Consider the following 16,742-nt stretch of genomic DNA (forward strand, 5'->3'; position numbering starts at 1 on the left):
GAGGGAGGGAGGGAGAAGAAATGGAAGCAGTGTCAGATTTTATACTCTTAGGCTCAAAGATCACTGCAGACAGAGACTGCAGCCACGAAATTAAAAGATACTTGATCCTTGAAAGCTAGCGCAAATCTGGACAGCCTATTAAAAAACAGAGACGTCACCTCAACATCAAAAAATCCATATAGTCAAAACTATGGTTTTTCCAGTTGCAATATATGGCTGTGAGAGTTGGACTACAAGGAAAGCTGAGTGATACAGAATTTTTGAACTGTGGTCCTGGAGAAGACTTGAGAGCAAGAAGATCAAATCAGTCAATACTTACAAGAAATCAATTTAGACTATTCTTTGGAAGGACAAATACTGAAGCTGAAGCTTAAATACTTTAGCCACATCATAAGAAGACAGGATTCATTGGAAAAGACCCTCATATTGAAAGATTGAAGGCAAAAGGAGAAGGGGACAGCAGAGGATGAGATGGAGAGAAAGTATCATGGAAGCAATGAACATGCACTTGGACAGACTTCAGGAGACAGTAGAGGATAGAAGGGCAGACCCAGAATGTGTGATGGTCCATGGGGTCATACAACCAAACAACTAGTTCAGCGTCCCAGGTATCTGTCCTTGGCCCTATTTCTCTCCCCTTCAATTCAAGATTTGTATCAATTCAACAAACATTCACCTTTCATGAATTCAATTTGATAGACATTTATTAAACTCCTACTGTGTGCAAAGCACTATTCAAGGTCATGGAAATTCAAAACTAAAATGCAACAGTCACTAACCTCAAGAAGCTTCCGTTCTATGGGGTAACAGTATAGATGGCAAGCTTTCCAATTTGTAGGAGCCTCAAAGCTGGAAAAGAAAAAAGCTAATATTCTGTACCCAAAAGACCCAAAGTATCTCTCTAGGCAAAGACCTCATATTTCCATAGCCCTTTAAGGTTTCCAAAACACTTTCCTCAAAGCAACCCTGTGAGAGAGTACAAGTCTTATTATCTCCATTTTGCATATGAGGAAATGGACCCTGGGAAATTAAATCATCTGCCCATGGTCTCAAAACTAGGAAGGGCCAGAGAAGTGGAATGGGAGCCAAGTCTCCCCACTTTAAGTCACAGCTCCAGACTCAGGTTCAAAACATCAGTGATTGGGAGAAAAGCCTGAACAAGATTTCACAGGAAAAAGACCTGGGGTCTTAGTGGACTGCAAATGAATTACAAATCAATGGTGTAGTATGGCAGCCTAAAAAATGAATGCCATCCCAGTTGGCAATTGATAAAGGAACACAGTGTCCAAAACAAGAAATGTGAGCATTCAGTCATCTTCTGGTCAGCCTACATCTAGAACTTTGTGCTCAGGTCTGGACATCACAGTGTGGGCAGACAATTAGTAAAGCCATTTTACTATTACATTTTTTTCTCCCCTGCTCTCCCCACCTCCTTCCCTAAAATGGCATGCAATCTGATGAAGGTTATACATAAACATTCCTATTAAACATATTTTCATATTAGTGATGTTGTAAGGAAGAATTAGAACCAATAGGAAGAACCACCAGAAAGAGGGAACAAAACAACAGAAGAAAGAAAAAAAATAGCAAACAGTCGGCTTCGATCTGCATTCAAACTCCATACTTCTTTCTTTGGATGTGAACAGCATTTTCCATCATGAGGCCTTTGGAGATGCAATCCTTGCATTGCTGAGAAGGATTAAGTCTATCAATATTAGTCATTACACAATGTGGCTGTTATTGTGTACAACGTTCTCTTGGTTCTGCTCACTTCACTCAGCATCAGACCGTACAAGTCTTTCCAGGTTTTTCTGAATTCAGCCTGTTCATCATTTCTTATAGCACAATAGTATTCCATCACATTCATATATTACGACTTGTTCAGCTATTCCCCAATGGATGGGCATCCCCTCAATTTCCAATTTTTTGCCACCACAAAAAGAACTACTATAAATATTTTTTATACATGTGTGTCCTTTTCCCATTTGTATGATCTCTTTGGTATACAGCCCTAGAAGTGCTATTGCTGGGTCAAAGGGTATGCACATTTTTATAGCTTTTTGGGTACAGTTCCAAATTGCTCTCCAAAATAATTGGATCATTTCACAACTCCACCAACAATGCATTAGTGTTCCAATTTTCCCGCATCTTCTCCAACATTTATCACCTGTTTTGTCATGTTGGCCAATCTGATAGGTGTGATGTGGTGCCTCAGAGTTGTTTTGATTTGCATTTCTCAAATCAATAGTGATTTAGAGCATTGAGAACTGCCTGCTTATATCCTTTGACCATTTATCAATTGAGGAATGACTTATGTTCTTATAAATTTTACTTAATTCTCTATATATTTTAGAAATGAGGCCCTTATCAGAGAGACTGGTTGTAAAAATTCTTTCCCAATGTTCTACTTTTCTTCTAATCTTGGTTGCATTGGCTTTGTTTGTGCAAACACTTTTCAATTTAATGTAATCAAAGTTATCCATTTTGTATTTTGTAATGTTCTCTATCTCCTGTTTGGTCACAAATTCTTCTGCTCTCCATAAATCTTACAATTTGCTTACAGTATCAGCTTTTATATCTAAATCATGAACCCATTTTGACTTTATTTTGGTATATGGTGTGAGATTTTGGTCTATGCCTAGTTTCTGCCATTCTCTTTTCCAGTTTTCCCAGCAGTTTTTGTCAAATAGTGAGTTCTAATCCCAGAAGCTGGGGTCTTTGGGTTTATCAAATAGTAGATTACTATAGTCATTGACTACTGTGTCTTGTATACTTACCCTATTCCACTGATCCACCACTCTATTTCTTAGCCAGTACTAAGCAGTTCTGATGATTGGCTGGTAAAGCCATTTCAAAAAATGTAATTATTGGCTTCTTGGGGAGGAGGAAGGGGAGGGAGAAAAAAATTGGAACTAAAAATCTTATAAAAGTGAATGGTGAAAACTATCTTTACATGTAATTGGAAAAAATAAAATACTATTAAGTGGGAAAAAATGCAATTAGCGTCACCCTACCTCCCCACCCCAGCTCTCACCCCGCCCCCTCACTTATCGCTGGATGACTAAACTGGGAGGAGGTGCACTGGCCAATGAAACCTGGGCTTTTCAGACCAGAGCAGACTGAAGGGGACCAAAAGACAAGTGGCTGTCCCCCCAGATTTGTAGAGCTGTTATCTGGACAGCTGGCAGTCTGGTGGCACACTGAATACTGCACTGAGCAAGGCAGGAAGCCCTGAGTTCAAATCCAGCCTCCGACATGTACTGGCTGCGAGAACCCTAGGCAAGTCACTTCACTTCTGTCTGTCTCAGTTCTCTCAGCTATAAAATGGGAATAATAAAAGCTACTCCTTCCAGGGTTGTTGTTAAGATCGAATGAGATATTTGTAAAGCGCTTTGCAAACCTTGAAGCACTACATAAATACAAGCTATTCCTGTTCAGAAGAAGGATTCTGTTTGGCTCTAGAGAACAGAAATGGTGAGCAAAGCAGGGAGGAAGGGTGCAGATATCTGCCACTTGGGAAAGACAGCTTTCTGTTCAATGCAAAGAAATACCTTCTCTAAGGGCCCTGCCATCTCCAGATCCATGATCCCAGGAGCGTGTGGAATGCAAGGCTTTCACAGCTGGGATGGGCTGCCTTTTCAGAGGTAGTGAGCGCCCCATCCCCACAAACATTCACTGGGGGCCCACTTGTTGAGGATGCAGTAAGAGGAGGATTCCAGCTCAAATTCAGGGTGGATTAACTGCCCTGGGAGGTCCCTTCCCATACTGAGGCTCTGGAAGGCTGCAGGGCAGTCAACATCAGACTCTCACCTTATTCGCTTATATTGTCCGATTGGGTTACACCTGAATCAGTTAAGAATGAACAGAGAGAGGTGGAGTGACTTCTTCCAGGGAGCTCCCCAGGAGAAAAGGCTTTCTCCCAAAGCAGATATCTGCTGAATGGCTGCACTTTGTAACCTAGAGAGGAGCCTGAGGCTCAGAGAGCTGTGCCCAGCGTCAAACAACCAGCTTATACAAAGGCAGGGCTTGAAGCAGGGCTTCCTCATCTCTGCTACACTCCATTGTCTCTCAATAATAGGCTAATACTTTCTATAAATATTAGGTCAATAATTCGGATCATGCACTTTTAGGTTATATAGTAGACTAGATTATAAACTCCTCAAAGGCAGGGACTGTCTTTTGACTCCTTTGGTATCCTCAGGGCTTAGTACAGTGCCTGGCACATGGTAGGTAATTAATTGATTGATATATTGATTATTAAAATGAAATAACAACTCATTATTATTTCACCCCAGTTTACAAAGCACTTCCCTCACAACCTATAAAATTAAATTGAGCAAGAAATCTTTAAAAAGTTATTTATTTTTAGTTTTCAACATTCACTTTTACAAAATTTGGAGCTCTAAATTTTCCACTCTCCTTTCCCCCCTTCTTAAGATGGTGTGCAATCTAATATAGGCTATACATGTACAATCATATTAAACATATTTCCACATTAGTCATTTCAACAAGCAATTATTAAGCACCTACTATGTTCCCAGCTCTGTACTAGAGGGGAAAAACCCCAAAACAAAAACAAAACAGGCCCTGCCTGCAGTGAGTTTACATTCTCCTTTCACTATGCTAGTCTCTAAGTGAAGGGAGATCAAGTGACTCTCTTCAGCCCATAACCCTGGGTCTCTGCTGCCTCTGGGGTCAGATAAAAAGTCCCTGGTTTCGATTTTGAGGTCCTATACAACCTGGCCCCAAATTATTTTTACAGTCTAATTGGACATTATACCCCACCCCACACCCTTCTGTAAACCAGCCAATGTATTTCTGGCCCACAAGACACTCCATCTCCAAACCTTTGCACTGGTCATCCCTCTGGCCTGGGATGCACTGTCTCCTTACCTACCACTCCCTTTAAAGATGCCACTCCAGGACCACCTTCAGCAGGCAGCCTCCCCTGCCTCTCCCACTGCTGCTGGCATCTCTCCTTCCCAAACTACTGGCCTCAAACTTCTGTACATTGGGGTTTATTCATGGTCATGTACTGAAGCACTGCCTAGGTCTATGTAGGTGACCGTGATCTTCCCCATTTCACTTTCATTCCTTGTCTAAGTACTCCAAGGCCATCCCCAGTCCTCCTGATCTATATCTTGCCACTGGACCTAGGTGGCTCCAGAGGAGAAAGTGAGGCTGGTGACTGCACAGCCCTCTCTTACTCAAATCCAATTCACTTGTAAGTCATGGCATCACCTTCCTGATGTCATGGTGCCCTTCCGGAACATAGAACAAACAGCAACCTGAGTACTCCCAGCTCCTAGCCCAGAGCCTATCACACAGTAGGCACTTAATAAGTGACTGAGGACTGACAGCTGCAGCCACTTGATAGAGGAGGTTGAATATGCCTGCCCTGAGCCCCCAGGTTCAGTGTTAATGATTAGCTGTGGGGCCCTGGGTAAATTCTCTGGGCCTCAGTTTCTCAGTAAAATAGCAATCATTTCTGGACCTGCCATCCTAGCCCCAGGGCTGCTGGGGGGAGGGGAGCTGAGGAGATAAAAGCTAAGTTCTTCCTCATTCCAGAGGAAAGTGAGCGGCAGACAAGTCTAAGTTTGGGGGCACTGAGGCACTACAATCTCTTACAAAAGTCACAGCCTGACCCTTTTTCCCTCCACGGTCCTTGCTGCTGCTCCCACTCCCCAGGTGGGCCTTGATCTTCTCACCCTCAACTCCCTGATCCCTGAGGGGTCTGACTCTTATCTTTGACTGAGTGGCTCTTAACTCTGACTGAGTGGCTCTTAACTTTGCATTCACTTTAGGCCCCCTGTGACTGCAAATCGAAGGGGATGGAGGGAAGAAGAAAAGAGGGGGAAGACTGGGGGAGAATGGGGAAGAATGGGGAAAGAGCGGGGAAGGGGGGGAAAGAGGGAGAAGAACTGGAAAGGAGAGGGGAAGGCAGGGGAAGGAGGGGGAAGGAAAGGAAATGGAGGGGAGGAAGAAGGGGAAAGGAGGGGGAAGAAGAGGGAAGGCAGGAGAAAGCAAGGAAAGGAGAATTAGCCCACAGCTCATTCCACAAGGAATGCCACACACTGATCGCCCTGTAGCGTCCTGTACTGACAATGGCTCGTGGCTTCCTGGGTGAGAGAGCGACCTAGGCGCTGGAGCAGCAGAGGGCCAGAGAGCGGGGAGGGGGCGGGGGGGGGGAACTGCTCTCCTCCTCCTATTGGCCGGAGGGCAACGTTTCCCTCCCCCTCCTCTGGCTGGGGTCCAGGCCACTGGCAGCGCAGAGGCAGCGCCGGCCCCTCCGCTCTCCGCTGCTTCGAGTTCTAAGCAGTTGGGACTGAGAACTGGCTGTTTCCAGGGCTGAAGGCCACGAGGCCCCAGGGCAGGCAGGGGCGGGCTCCGTGATCGGTGCCCACCCGCTCACCACCCCTGCTTGCCATCCCTGGCACTTGCTTCACTGCAATGCCCTTCACTCTTCTTGGCTCTCTCCCCGGTGCCCTTCACCCCCCTTTCTCCCTCCGGTTTGTAGCCTGGGCCTTCTGGGCACACTGTCAGCCTCGTCTCACCCCCCTCCCACTCGCGTCCCCTTTTCCCACACTTCCCCGGCCCTCCCCCTCCTTGTCCCCAGCCACAGATGCCAGTCGAGTAGTAGGCAAGTCACCGACTGGTCAGTCACCCTGGCAGGACCTTGGACACAGCTTAAGCCTCACGGAGCTCACTTCCCAGGTGAGGAAACCGAGACCCAGAGAGGGCGGCAGGAGCGGCTCCCAGGCCGAAGCTAGTCTCGTGCTGGCGCCTGACTTCAAGTCCCAGTGCGGCCACTTAATACTAGCAGTGTGTGACCTTGGGCATGAAATTTCTCCCTCTCAGCCTCAGTTTCCTCTCTTGTCAAATGGGACCTGTAACCAGTCTTGCACAGGGGTCCTTCCACAGGCTTGCACAAACTTCCATGCTGGGTTGTTTGGGAGGAAATCTTCGGTAACCAATGGCTTTGTAAATGTGAGCGGTTCTTAACTAATAGCTGAAGCTCAAGGTCGCGGGGCTGGAACGCAGCCGAGAAGGCCTCAGGCCCCGGGTCTCGGAAATCCCTGGGCTCCCCCTCCCCCGAGGCCTCTTCTTACCCCGGTTCGGACCTCCTTGGCTCTCGTCTTAGAGTGCCAGGTCCAAACTGGGCTGGGACCTTAGAAGTGGCAGGACCCAAAGGCGACGGGGACCCTCCACCCCCCCGGTGCCGCCCTCATCCGGGGGGGGGGGGTGTCAGAGCGTGATGATGGGAGGGAGAGGTTCAGCTCAGCTCCAGCGAGGGGAAGGGGGGACGGGCGCGGGGAAGCGGCTCCACTCCTCTCCCTCCCACTGATCCAGCATGGTCGCTCTTCCGGGGTCAGAAGCGCGCGAGCCACAAAACAGGCACAGAGTAGGCGAGTGAGAGGCAGGCAGGGCCAACTGAGGCAACCCGGAGCCCAAGGGCACCCCCCAGAACCCCGCTCAGGGCGCCAGCCCTTCCGCCCGGGCCAGGGTCCGCGGGATCCGCCTTCGGGCTCCACAGTCTCGGTCCCACCCTCCACCTCTCGGCCCCGCCAAATGCCAGCCCCTGCACCACAGCCAATCCCAAGGCCAGATTCGGGGAGGTGTGTCTCCCCGGCCCTCCCCTCTCCCTTTCAGCCCAGAGGAGGCCGGCCCACGGGGAGGGAAAGGATGGGGTCTATGAGAGAGGGAACAGAAGGATGAGGGGGGAAGAGGAAAGAGAGGAGAGAAAGAAGGAGGTATGAATGGGAAGGACTGAGAGGAGAGAGAAGAATGGGGAAAGAAGAAAGGGAAGAGAAGAGAGGGAGCCGGCTGAAGGAGCGGGGACAGCTTGAGGTCCGGGTGGGAAGAGAGGGAATCGGTTGGTAGAGTAAGGGTGGGCTTGGGGGCCGACCACAGGGGGAGGGGTTATCGGGAGCAGAGGAACCTCCCGGGGAGGAAACTCCTTCCCCAATGCAGATGAGCCCCTGCTCTGTATCTCGGCAGCGTTAGAGAAGTGACCTGCCCGGGGTCCCACAGCCCCCAAGTCTATGTAGGTGTCCGAGGCAGGCAACATCTCCTGCCTCTAAAGGGAGCCCTCGTTCCCGGTGCCAGCTGCCCTAAGGATAGAGGTCCTCCTCCCCCTCCGGGCACATCTGGTCACCCCTCCGGGCCTCAGTTTTCTCCCCTGTAACATGAAAAATTGCCTAAGACTCCTTCCAACTCCAGATCGATGACTCTCTCCTTTGGATGCTTCCAAAGTGCATTCCACCGACTCTCTCTTCGGGGGGGGGGATCCCCTACACAGGGACAACCAACCGCACTTGACAAATGAAGAAACTGAGGCAGAGCAGGGAAATGACTTTGCCCAGGGTCACCCTGGTAGGACGCCGTAGAGACAGGACGCGTGGGGCGGAGCCTGACAGTCCCCCCCACCCCCTCGACACGCACACATCTGTCAAGTCCAGACCCCCCTCACCCTCCCCGGCAACAGGTGTCTGAGGGAGGGGTGGGGGGGAGTGGGGGCGGGGCGCCGGCCTCCGGGCGCATGCTCTGCTGGGGGGAGAGGCCCGAAGCTGCCTAAGCCTCCCCGCGCGCGGCCCCTAGTGCCAGTGCCCGGCTGTCAGCGCGCCCCGCCCCCCGCCTCCGGCCCCTCCCCCCTGCCCGGCCCGAGCCCGAGCCCGAGCCGGAGCCGGAGCCGGAGCCGGAGCCCGGGCCGCGAGCAGGCAGCAGCGGCGGCGGCTTTACAAGGGACGGGACACGCGGAGGCACGGGACGCCTAGCGCGGGAGCGGGCACCGATGGGCACCTCCTCCCTCCCGGGCTCGGCTCGGCTCAGCTCGGAGGGCCTCCGCCGGGTAAGAGCGCGCGCGGGCACTGGGGGCACAGGCGGGGCCAATGCCCGGGGAACGAGGGCAGCGTAAGGGCCGCCTCCCACCCCCCCATGCCCGGGCGGCCGAGCCTCCCTCTTCGGGCGCTGCGGCTCCCGAGGTCGAGGAGGCCTCTGCGGCCCGGGCACGAGACTTGGCTCCGAACTTGGCACTTGTGATCCTTACCGGGAAGTCTCCGGACCCGGGGGGAGCCGGGGGATTGGCCACCCGAGGCAGGCAGCACCGCCCCATCCCAGGCCAGCCGCTTCCGGCTGGGGCAGGGGGTCCCCGCCCTGCTCCCAGAGCTTTGGGGTGCTACCGCTCCGGACCCACCAGGCCGGCGCAGGTCAGGGCCGCAGTACCCCGAGACCGCCTCCAGGAGGCAGGGTGAACCCGTGGAAACCCCCAGAAAGGGCCACTGGGCCAGAACAGAGTGAGCCCCCCGACCGCCGGTGGGCCTGTAGTCACAGCTTGTTGGAAACCAGTGGATGGCCCGTCTCCTGGAAGGGAGCCGCGGGGTAGTCAAGAATGCTCTAGAGTGAGGGGAGCGCCCGGCCGGGCGGGGCACCCTCCCCGCTGGGCTAAGGCGAGGGCCCTTCAGGGGTTCAAGGGACCGCGGGACAAGAAAGGGAGGTCTCTCGCCCCCGCCCCGGCCCCGGCATGGACGGAGCTGCCGCTGGGGCTGCTCAGCGATCTCTCCCTTTGCCCCTTCCCACATCCGCGGCCTGGGATGGCCAGAGGAGCTGGCTCTGCTCTCGGCTCTGTCTTCCCAGTGCGGCTGGTGGGTCGCACGGTTGGATGCCAGCTTCCGCCGGGGGTGGGGACTTCTCCCGCTTTCCCCCCAGCTCTGATCTATTTAGCTCCATTGTCTTGGAGACTTCACTCTTGGCAAGTTTGCCTCATTCAACAGGTCCTGAGCAGAAGTGTTTCTGAGGCCCCCTCCTCCCTGCATCTTTGCATGGACCGTCCTGGCGATACCCGGGGAGGAGGCTGCCCGCTTCGGCGGAGTAGGAGGAGCTGGCCTGCGGGCCCATCCCCGCCCCCGCCCCGCCCCCGTCTTATTCTGGGGCTTCCGTTGCCTTTTAACTAGGCCTTCTTTCTCCAGCGTGGTGAGAGGGAAGGAGGGAGGAGGTGGTGCCCGGGGTCTCCCAGACTCTTGGGGTGACAGTAGATACAGCAAGGGTGAGCTAAGCCGACAGGGACTCAACGAGCAGAGCTTATCTTGGCTTTGCCAAGTCTAGGGAGATAGCCGTGTTGTGGCCAGGGCAGCTGGAAATCCATTCGTCAGGAAGATGGAGGCTGGCTGCCTCCGTGGGCAGCCCCCGGTGCCCCACTGTTTGCGCACCGAGCCTGGCCAGGGGCAGAGTGACTGTCCTCTCCCAAGGTGCTGCTGAGTTGGAGGGTTCCAGAAAACATCTCGTAATTCCCCCCCCCTCCGCCCCGCTTCCTGCCAAGGCTTCAGTTAAGAGCTCCGCTCTCCCTTGCCTCCGAGGGAGCCCTCAGTGGCAGAAACAGCCCTGAGCCGAGACGGTGCCCTGCCAGGTAAAGAGGGAGGCTGCTTGCCCAGCGCCGCGAAAGCCCGAGCTTTGCCATCTCGGAGACCTGCGGTGATCTCGGTGGCTGTGGGGGCTGGGCCTGAGGGCTTCGGGGAGCTTCACTTTGTTTTGTTAGATGTTGGAGGCCTTTGGGGTAACATTGTTGCTGGGGGCGGGTGGAGTGTTGTTATTCTGTGATACACTCTCCAGTGTTTCTGGCGCTTAGAACTCGGAGCCACTTGTACATTTCTTTGTGAAACAAAGTTCTGGGTTTCTCTTTCCAGTAAGACGTTGCTTTGAACGCCTTTGGCAGTACCTGGCTGAAGGACTGGCCTTCAGATAAAGACGAGTGAGGACTAGTATTTATTAAAGGCTTACCTAGTGCCAGGCTCTAGGCTAAGTGCTGGGGCTAACAGAGAAAGGCAGAAAACAGCCTCTCTACCCTCGGGGACCAGCGAGTTACTGGATATACACCCAAGACGTACATTGTGCAGATAGAAAGCAGCCCCGAGGAAAGGCACCTATCAGTAAAGAGGGGAGGGAAGGAAACGATTCCAGACAGCTTTGGGTTCCGGCAGATTTTGTTCCTAAAGTGAACTGAAGAGAGAAAAGAGGTTTCCCTCCCCCTTGGCCCCCAAATGTAGAGTAACACTTAAGAAAAGGCGTCTCTTCAGACTGTGAGAAAGAGCTTTATGAGCCTTGAGGTACAAAGTATGGGCAAAAGTCTCCTGTGGGAAAAGTCGTGGGGTCCTAAGGGCAGTATACAAATGGCCCAAGGTTAAGTTCTCCAAATTTTACAATCCTCCCCCAAAACAAACAAAACAAAACAAGGCCCTTGGCTTCTAGTCCTAAACCTTTTCTTGGATGATAAAACGTCTTGATCAGGGAGGAATGGGCTAGGGATTTTGGCTCACCCCTTGATGTGTCCATGGTATTTAAAAGGGAGAGAAAGCCCAGCCTGCTGGGCTGAGGGCCCTGGGACAAGCCCTGGAAGCTTTCTCTTCCTAGGCACCACCTGCAGCTAAGGGAGAGAGGCTGCCAGAAGGCAAAGACAACCCCCCCCCAACCATGGGACATCAGGACCTGCCTATGAGGCCTGTTCCCCGGGGCCCAAAGGGCTTGGCTTTGGGGGGCTGCCTCCCGTAGTGCTGTTAGTGATGGTGGAGTGGAAAGAACTCTGGTCTTGGTGCTCTGATGCTCATTTAGCTGTGTGACCCTGGGCTGGTCACTTCCTCTCTGTGAAATAAAGATTCAGTTTGCATTCCCAGGGCCTTTGGGAAGAAAGCCCTTTGGGAATCTTTGAGCTCATTAGAGAGGTCAATCCTCCTAGTAAATGTTTCCATCAAAAGGTATATATCACAGCAACCGAGATTGTAGAAATGGAGGTGCTAATGAGAGGCTTGTCTAATAATCTTTACTGCTGCTGCTGGTGGTGGTGTGGCAGCCACATTGGTGGCTGCAGTGGCAGCCTATGTTGGTTATTTAATCAGCAAACTGCAATCAGTTACCAGTTTGATGCATATGTATTCCAAAGTTTTAATTTAATTTTAATCCAGAATAAGCCTACCTACCAGGAGGGTGCTATCTACCCCACCCACTGGGGGGGTCCTCTGGACTCCTCATCTGGTCTTACGTCCAGCCCTTTGGTGTTGAATTGACAAGGTGCCCTTTCTCTGAAAAGGATCTTTAAAAAAAAAAACAACAACTTATTTTCTAGGAAATAAATAGAGTGTTCCTTAAATAGGAAATAAATAGAGTGGTCCTGATTGGACCTGCTGAGGGTCTGCAGTGAGAGAGCCAGCTCTCTGACCTTGATCTCTTTTCATAGTTCTTATGCTCTTGACTGTTCCTTTGAAATGTCTTGGGGATAAGGCATTTTTCTTTTTTGACTTGAGTAAAAATTATCTGGATCACAAAACAGCGCAGAATTCAGTAAATTGATCAGTGGCAGGCCTAGCATCTGGTGTTGGGGCCAGGAGGGTTCACAGAGTATTGTGTAAGCAGCCCCTTCGCTTGGGCTTGTTCCTACCATGTGGCGCCTCCCCACCTTTCTTCCCTCCCCCCACCCCAGCCAAGTCCATCCCAGGAAGGAATGTCCAATGAGATGATGTACACACACCTGACACAGATACACCATCACATTCTCCAGGTTTCTATGCCCATGACCAATACGCCCGGTGGCAAGAGTAGCTGAAAAAGATTTCTGCCTCAGGTTTCTCTTGGCTTCGGCAGGCTGACGGGGCACCAGCGCAATTGATGCTCCAGGGTCCCAAGTCAGAATTCAAACCCAAGCTCCGTCACTTCCAGTTCAGTCCTCTTTCCACAGCATAGGCTGACCCTGTGGCTGAACACTGCCTGGACTCTCCCTGTCCTGTCTAGAATCATGTTGGGGAATAGAGGACACCCGCTCCTGAAAGTGGCCCTGCAGGTTCTTGGAACTGAACACAATGTACAAAGCTTTGGGAACTTCCGAACGGAATATAAATCAGGAAGGTGAAGATCCCTCTTCTGACCTACTTGCCTCCACTTAGAATTTAGAGGTCACCAGTGTTCCTTTGGTTCAAGTGTCACACTGAACAACCAGTTTTGGCAAAGCAAATCCTGCCTGACCCCCGGTCTGAGACTGCAAGGACAACAGGTCTCTATGGAAAGGTCAGGAAAATCAAACAGAATGCTTATTTGCCTTTGAATTCTTAATGCTAGGTGAAGTACCAGCTCAAAGGCCACAATTTGTAACCGAAGCAGCCTGTAGTTATGAGATAATCACGTTTCAGTGACAAGTTGCCAAGATACAGTAGAAGGGAACCAGTTATTTAAAGAGAGCAGCCTGTGAGTGCATGCCTTTCTGAACCATGTGAGCCGGGGTCATTGGGCTGACCAATGACTATGGTGCGCAAGAAGCTTTCCCGAAAGGGTAGTGGGTACGGAATGGAGGCCAGTGATGGCCAGGACATTCTCTCTCCTCATCTGCTTCAAGAAGGAACTGCTTCTGGTGACATAGGACCAGGGATATTGAAAGCCTTCACGACTTCTTTAAAACATCTTTTCAGACTGTTGGGCCACTAGAATATTAACTATTTAAATATGTAATAACAATAATATATCAGAATTACACGTATATGAATATAAACCCTCACTGCCTGCCTGCCTGGGATTTGGTTGATAAATTCTGGGTTCAAAACTATATTGAGCCCATTTCACTTCTGTGCTTGGCTTATTTTGGCTGTTGGCTCCCTTAGCTCTCTGTCAAGTTATCTAACCTCTTATTTCTGTTTCCCTGCCTGTAATGCTTGTAATTCCCTGTCCTGAGAGAGCTGGTGCAGTAGTGAAATTATATATGCTTTTGTTGGGAAAAGGCAGACTTTGGGATTAACAGAGATTCTGTCAGAGAGGGGCAGGACGAGGGTTGGCTCTGCTGCCCCCTGGGGGACATTAGATAAGATGAAAGATTCCTGTCAAGGCCTCAGTTTCCTCATTTGTTTTAATAAACACCTCCAGTTGGGTGCTTCCTTCTGGCCAGAAGGCCAGCCGGGCACTCCTCCTACTGAGGGAGATTCCTGCCTTTCCAGGCCTGAGATAGTTTTATGAGTTCTTGGGGGACACACTTTTGAATTTCAGCTGGGCTGTGCCCTCCCCACAAGCGGTGGGCTTTGGAAGAGCTTGCTTACTTTCTTTCACTGGCGTAGCTCCCAAGAGCCCAGACTCACAGCCCAAGCCCTGCATATTCTGAGCCTGCCCAAGCCAGGTAGCCTGATTTTGATCTGTGCTCTTCTGTAGCCTTGCCACAGGAGGTCTACCAACATGGTATGTGCCAAGGGTCAGAGTGGAGCTCTCTGGCTGGCCACCTGCTACCCCTGAGCCCAGGTGGGCATCTCTCTAAGGGCACCCTCTACTCCAGGTACTCTTCTGTTCCATGTTTAGCCCCTTCCCCTGGTCCTCTTGGGGACCCTCCTGCCCATGCTTCGATGTCTCAGGGCCAACCGAAGTCCGGATACTGTGTTACGAAGGGAAAAGCCTATTGGGATATTGGTTTTAAGGCTCTTTTCTTCCAGTTTTTCTTTGTCAAGTCTGAGATAAAGCTCCTTGCTAGTATATAGGGCAATGGAAAAGGTGCTGGCCACAGACTTGAACGTAGCATTTGTATGATGGGATTTGGACTAGAATGGCCCGATTGTCTTCGACCAGAAAGGAAAGCAGCCAGGGCACTTGGCTTAATGTCTCCCAGGGGCAGCCTCTTGTGCTGACCTGACTATAAAAAAACCCCACTGTGAAAAATGGAGAAAAAAAAAGTATTGTGTTTCAAGAGGGCTTGTTTCTCAGACTAATCTTAGGGTAGTCTCCAGAAAGAGAAATGAAGATTATTGTTTCTTGCATTGAGAAGAGAGACCAAGTGTCCTAGTGGACACAGCACTGGACTTGGAGTCCGGAAGCCCTGGGTTTGAGTTCTGCCTTCAACCCTTCAGAGCTGTGTGATCCTAAGCAAGTCTCTTTACTTCTCTGGCTCTCAGTTTTATCAACCATAAAATGGACTCAGTGACCCCTGAGATCCCCTGAAATCCCCTGAGATCCCTCCATCTCTGATTCTGTGAACCTGGTTTGGTCTGCTTCCTTAGCTCCCGTTCCTAAGGGGTTAAAAAGCCCTCCCCTGGTCAAGAGGCAGAGTAGACAGGAATCACTGAGTTTGGTGATGGAGGCCACAGGCAGCAGAACATCTGACTGTGAAGATCAGAGCAACTGGGACAGTGACAGCCAGAAGAAAACAGCTGGAGCAGGCCCAGGAACCTGGATAACTGAAGACTGCCTATGTCTGTGCGCAGCACAGGAATCCTGACGGTCTGAGGGGAGGAGGGAGTCCACGCTCTCCACCCCAGCCCCTTCGAGGTTACCCAGCTCTTTATCTTCGAGCACATCCAATGGTGTGTTAATTATTCAATCACCAAGCACTGTGTAAGGCACCTACTGTGTGCCACTTAGTGTTACTACTACTGATAATGCTGCTACTTATTACTACTACTGGTGCTACTGCTGCTGCTTAGTGCTACTACTACTGCTGCTGCTGCTGCTGCTGCTGCTGCTACTTAGTGCTACAGCTGCTACTTACTACTACTAGTGCTGCTTCTGCAAGTAAGCAGAGAGCCAGGATGCCAGCCAACATCCTCTGACTCCAAATGCAGTGGGATCACCATGGCACCTCACCACTTCCCTCCCTCACCAGGAGTTTCTAAGAGGAGGCTGGATGGCTGAACTCCTGGGGGTTCACAGTATAGATAGAGCTAAAAGGGACCTCCAAGGCCATCTAGTCTGTCCCCCAAATTTTACAGATAAAGAAACTGAGGTCTAGGACAGTGAAGCTTTTTGCTTATAATGAGTATTGGAAAAATGGAATTGAGGAGAACAGACAAGTATTTGTGATCTGTGCCTTTCTCCACTTCTCAGTCAAAGACACTATATTGAGCAAGAGAATTTAAGAGAGAGAAGGTTTTGCCTTCCTCTTTCAGGTTGGGTGTTTATTTTTAATCACAAATACAAAAGCACAGAATTTTCTTGACTCTCTTTACTCAGGCTACTCTGGCAAAGTTGGATTTTTGTCTCTTGGTCACAAGTCTAAACAAAGGGTGAATATTTAACCATTTTCAAGGACAGCCAGTGATCTTTGACCACTAATAGAGCATGAAATTAGGACACAAGTAAGAATTCTGAGTCAAAATTTTCACGTAACCAATATGGCTAGTGTGTGAATCTCAAGTCTGAAGCTTGATCAAAAGGATTTGGATTCTTAAGAAAACAAAAATTAGATCTAGCTCCAGCCTGGGATAGGATTCATCATTTGAACTGGTATATTAAAATATGGGGGGGGGGGCAGCTAGGTGGCGCAGTGGATAGAGCACTGGTCCTGGATTCAGGAGGACCTGAGTTCAAATCCAACCTCAGACACTTGACACTTACTAGCTGTGTGACCCTGGCCAAGTCAATTAACCCTACTGCCTAGCCAAAAAAAAGAAAAAGAAATATGGGGCAAAGGAGGGAGTCCTGGGCTAGGCGTGGTTCTACTCCCTGACTCAAGCTTGCTGCAAGATATTGAGTGAGTCCCTTCCCCTTTCTGGTTCTCAGTTTCCTTATCTGTAAAATGAAAGGGTTGGTCTAAGCTGCCTTTCAGCTCAAAAGATTCTGAATCTCTAAGGATATCTGAATGATATCTATCTGTGTGATATCCGTGTGATAACCAAGTGATATCCGTATGATATCCGTGTGATATCTGTATGATATCTGAGTGATATCTGTGTGATATCCGTATGATATCTGAGTGATATCCGTATGATATCTGAGTGATATCCGTATGATATCTG

General features: G+C 50.4%; 1 protein-coding gene across 6 annotated transcripts in view; it reads left to right on the forward strand.

Moving 5' to 3' along the window:
• The first annotated feature begins 6,616 nt into the window (after nucleotides 1–6,616).
• PPARA (peroxisome proliferator activated receptor alpha) overlaps nucleotides 6,617–16,742 on the forward strand; it is a 67,241-nt gene continuing 57,115 nt past the window's right edge. For 4 of the 6 annotated variants that reach the window (XR_003568441.1, XM_027854297.1, XM_027854302.1 and 1 more), the window contains exon 1: nucleotides 8,799–8,848. The gene's annotated coding sequence lies outside the window, so the exon portion shown is untranslated. Of the gene's footprint in view, nucleotides 6,715–8,798; nucleotides 8,849–9,955; nucleotides 10,403–16,742 lie in introns of those variants that run through there. The other 2 variants (XM_027854300.1, XM_027854298.1) reach the window with 2 other exon arrangements.

The sequence above is a fragment of the Vombatus ursinus genome, unplaced genomic scaffold, assembly GCF_900497805.2.
Source record: "Vombatus ursinus unplaced genomic scaffold, bare-nosed wombat genome assembly UNPS02010394.1, whole genome shotgun sequence".
Taxonomy (NCBI): Eukaryota; Metazoa; Chordata; class Mammalia; order Diprotodontia; family Vombatidae; genus Vombatus; species Vombatus ursinus.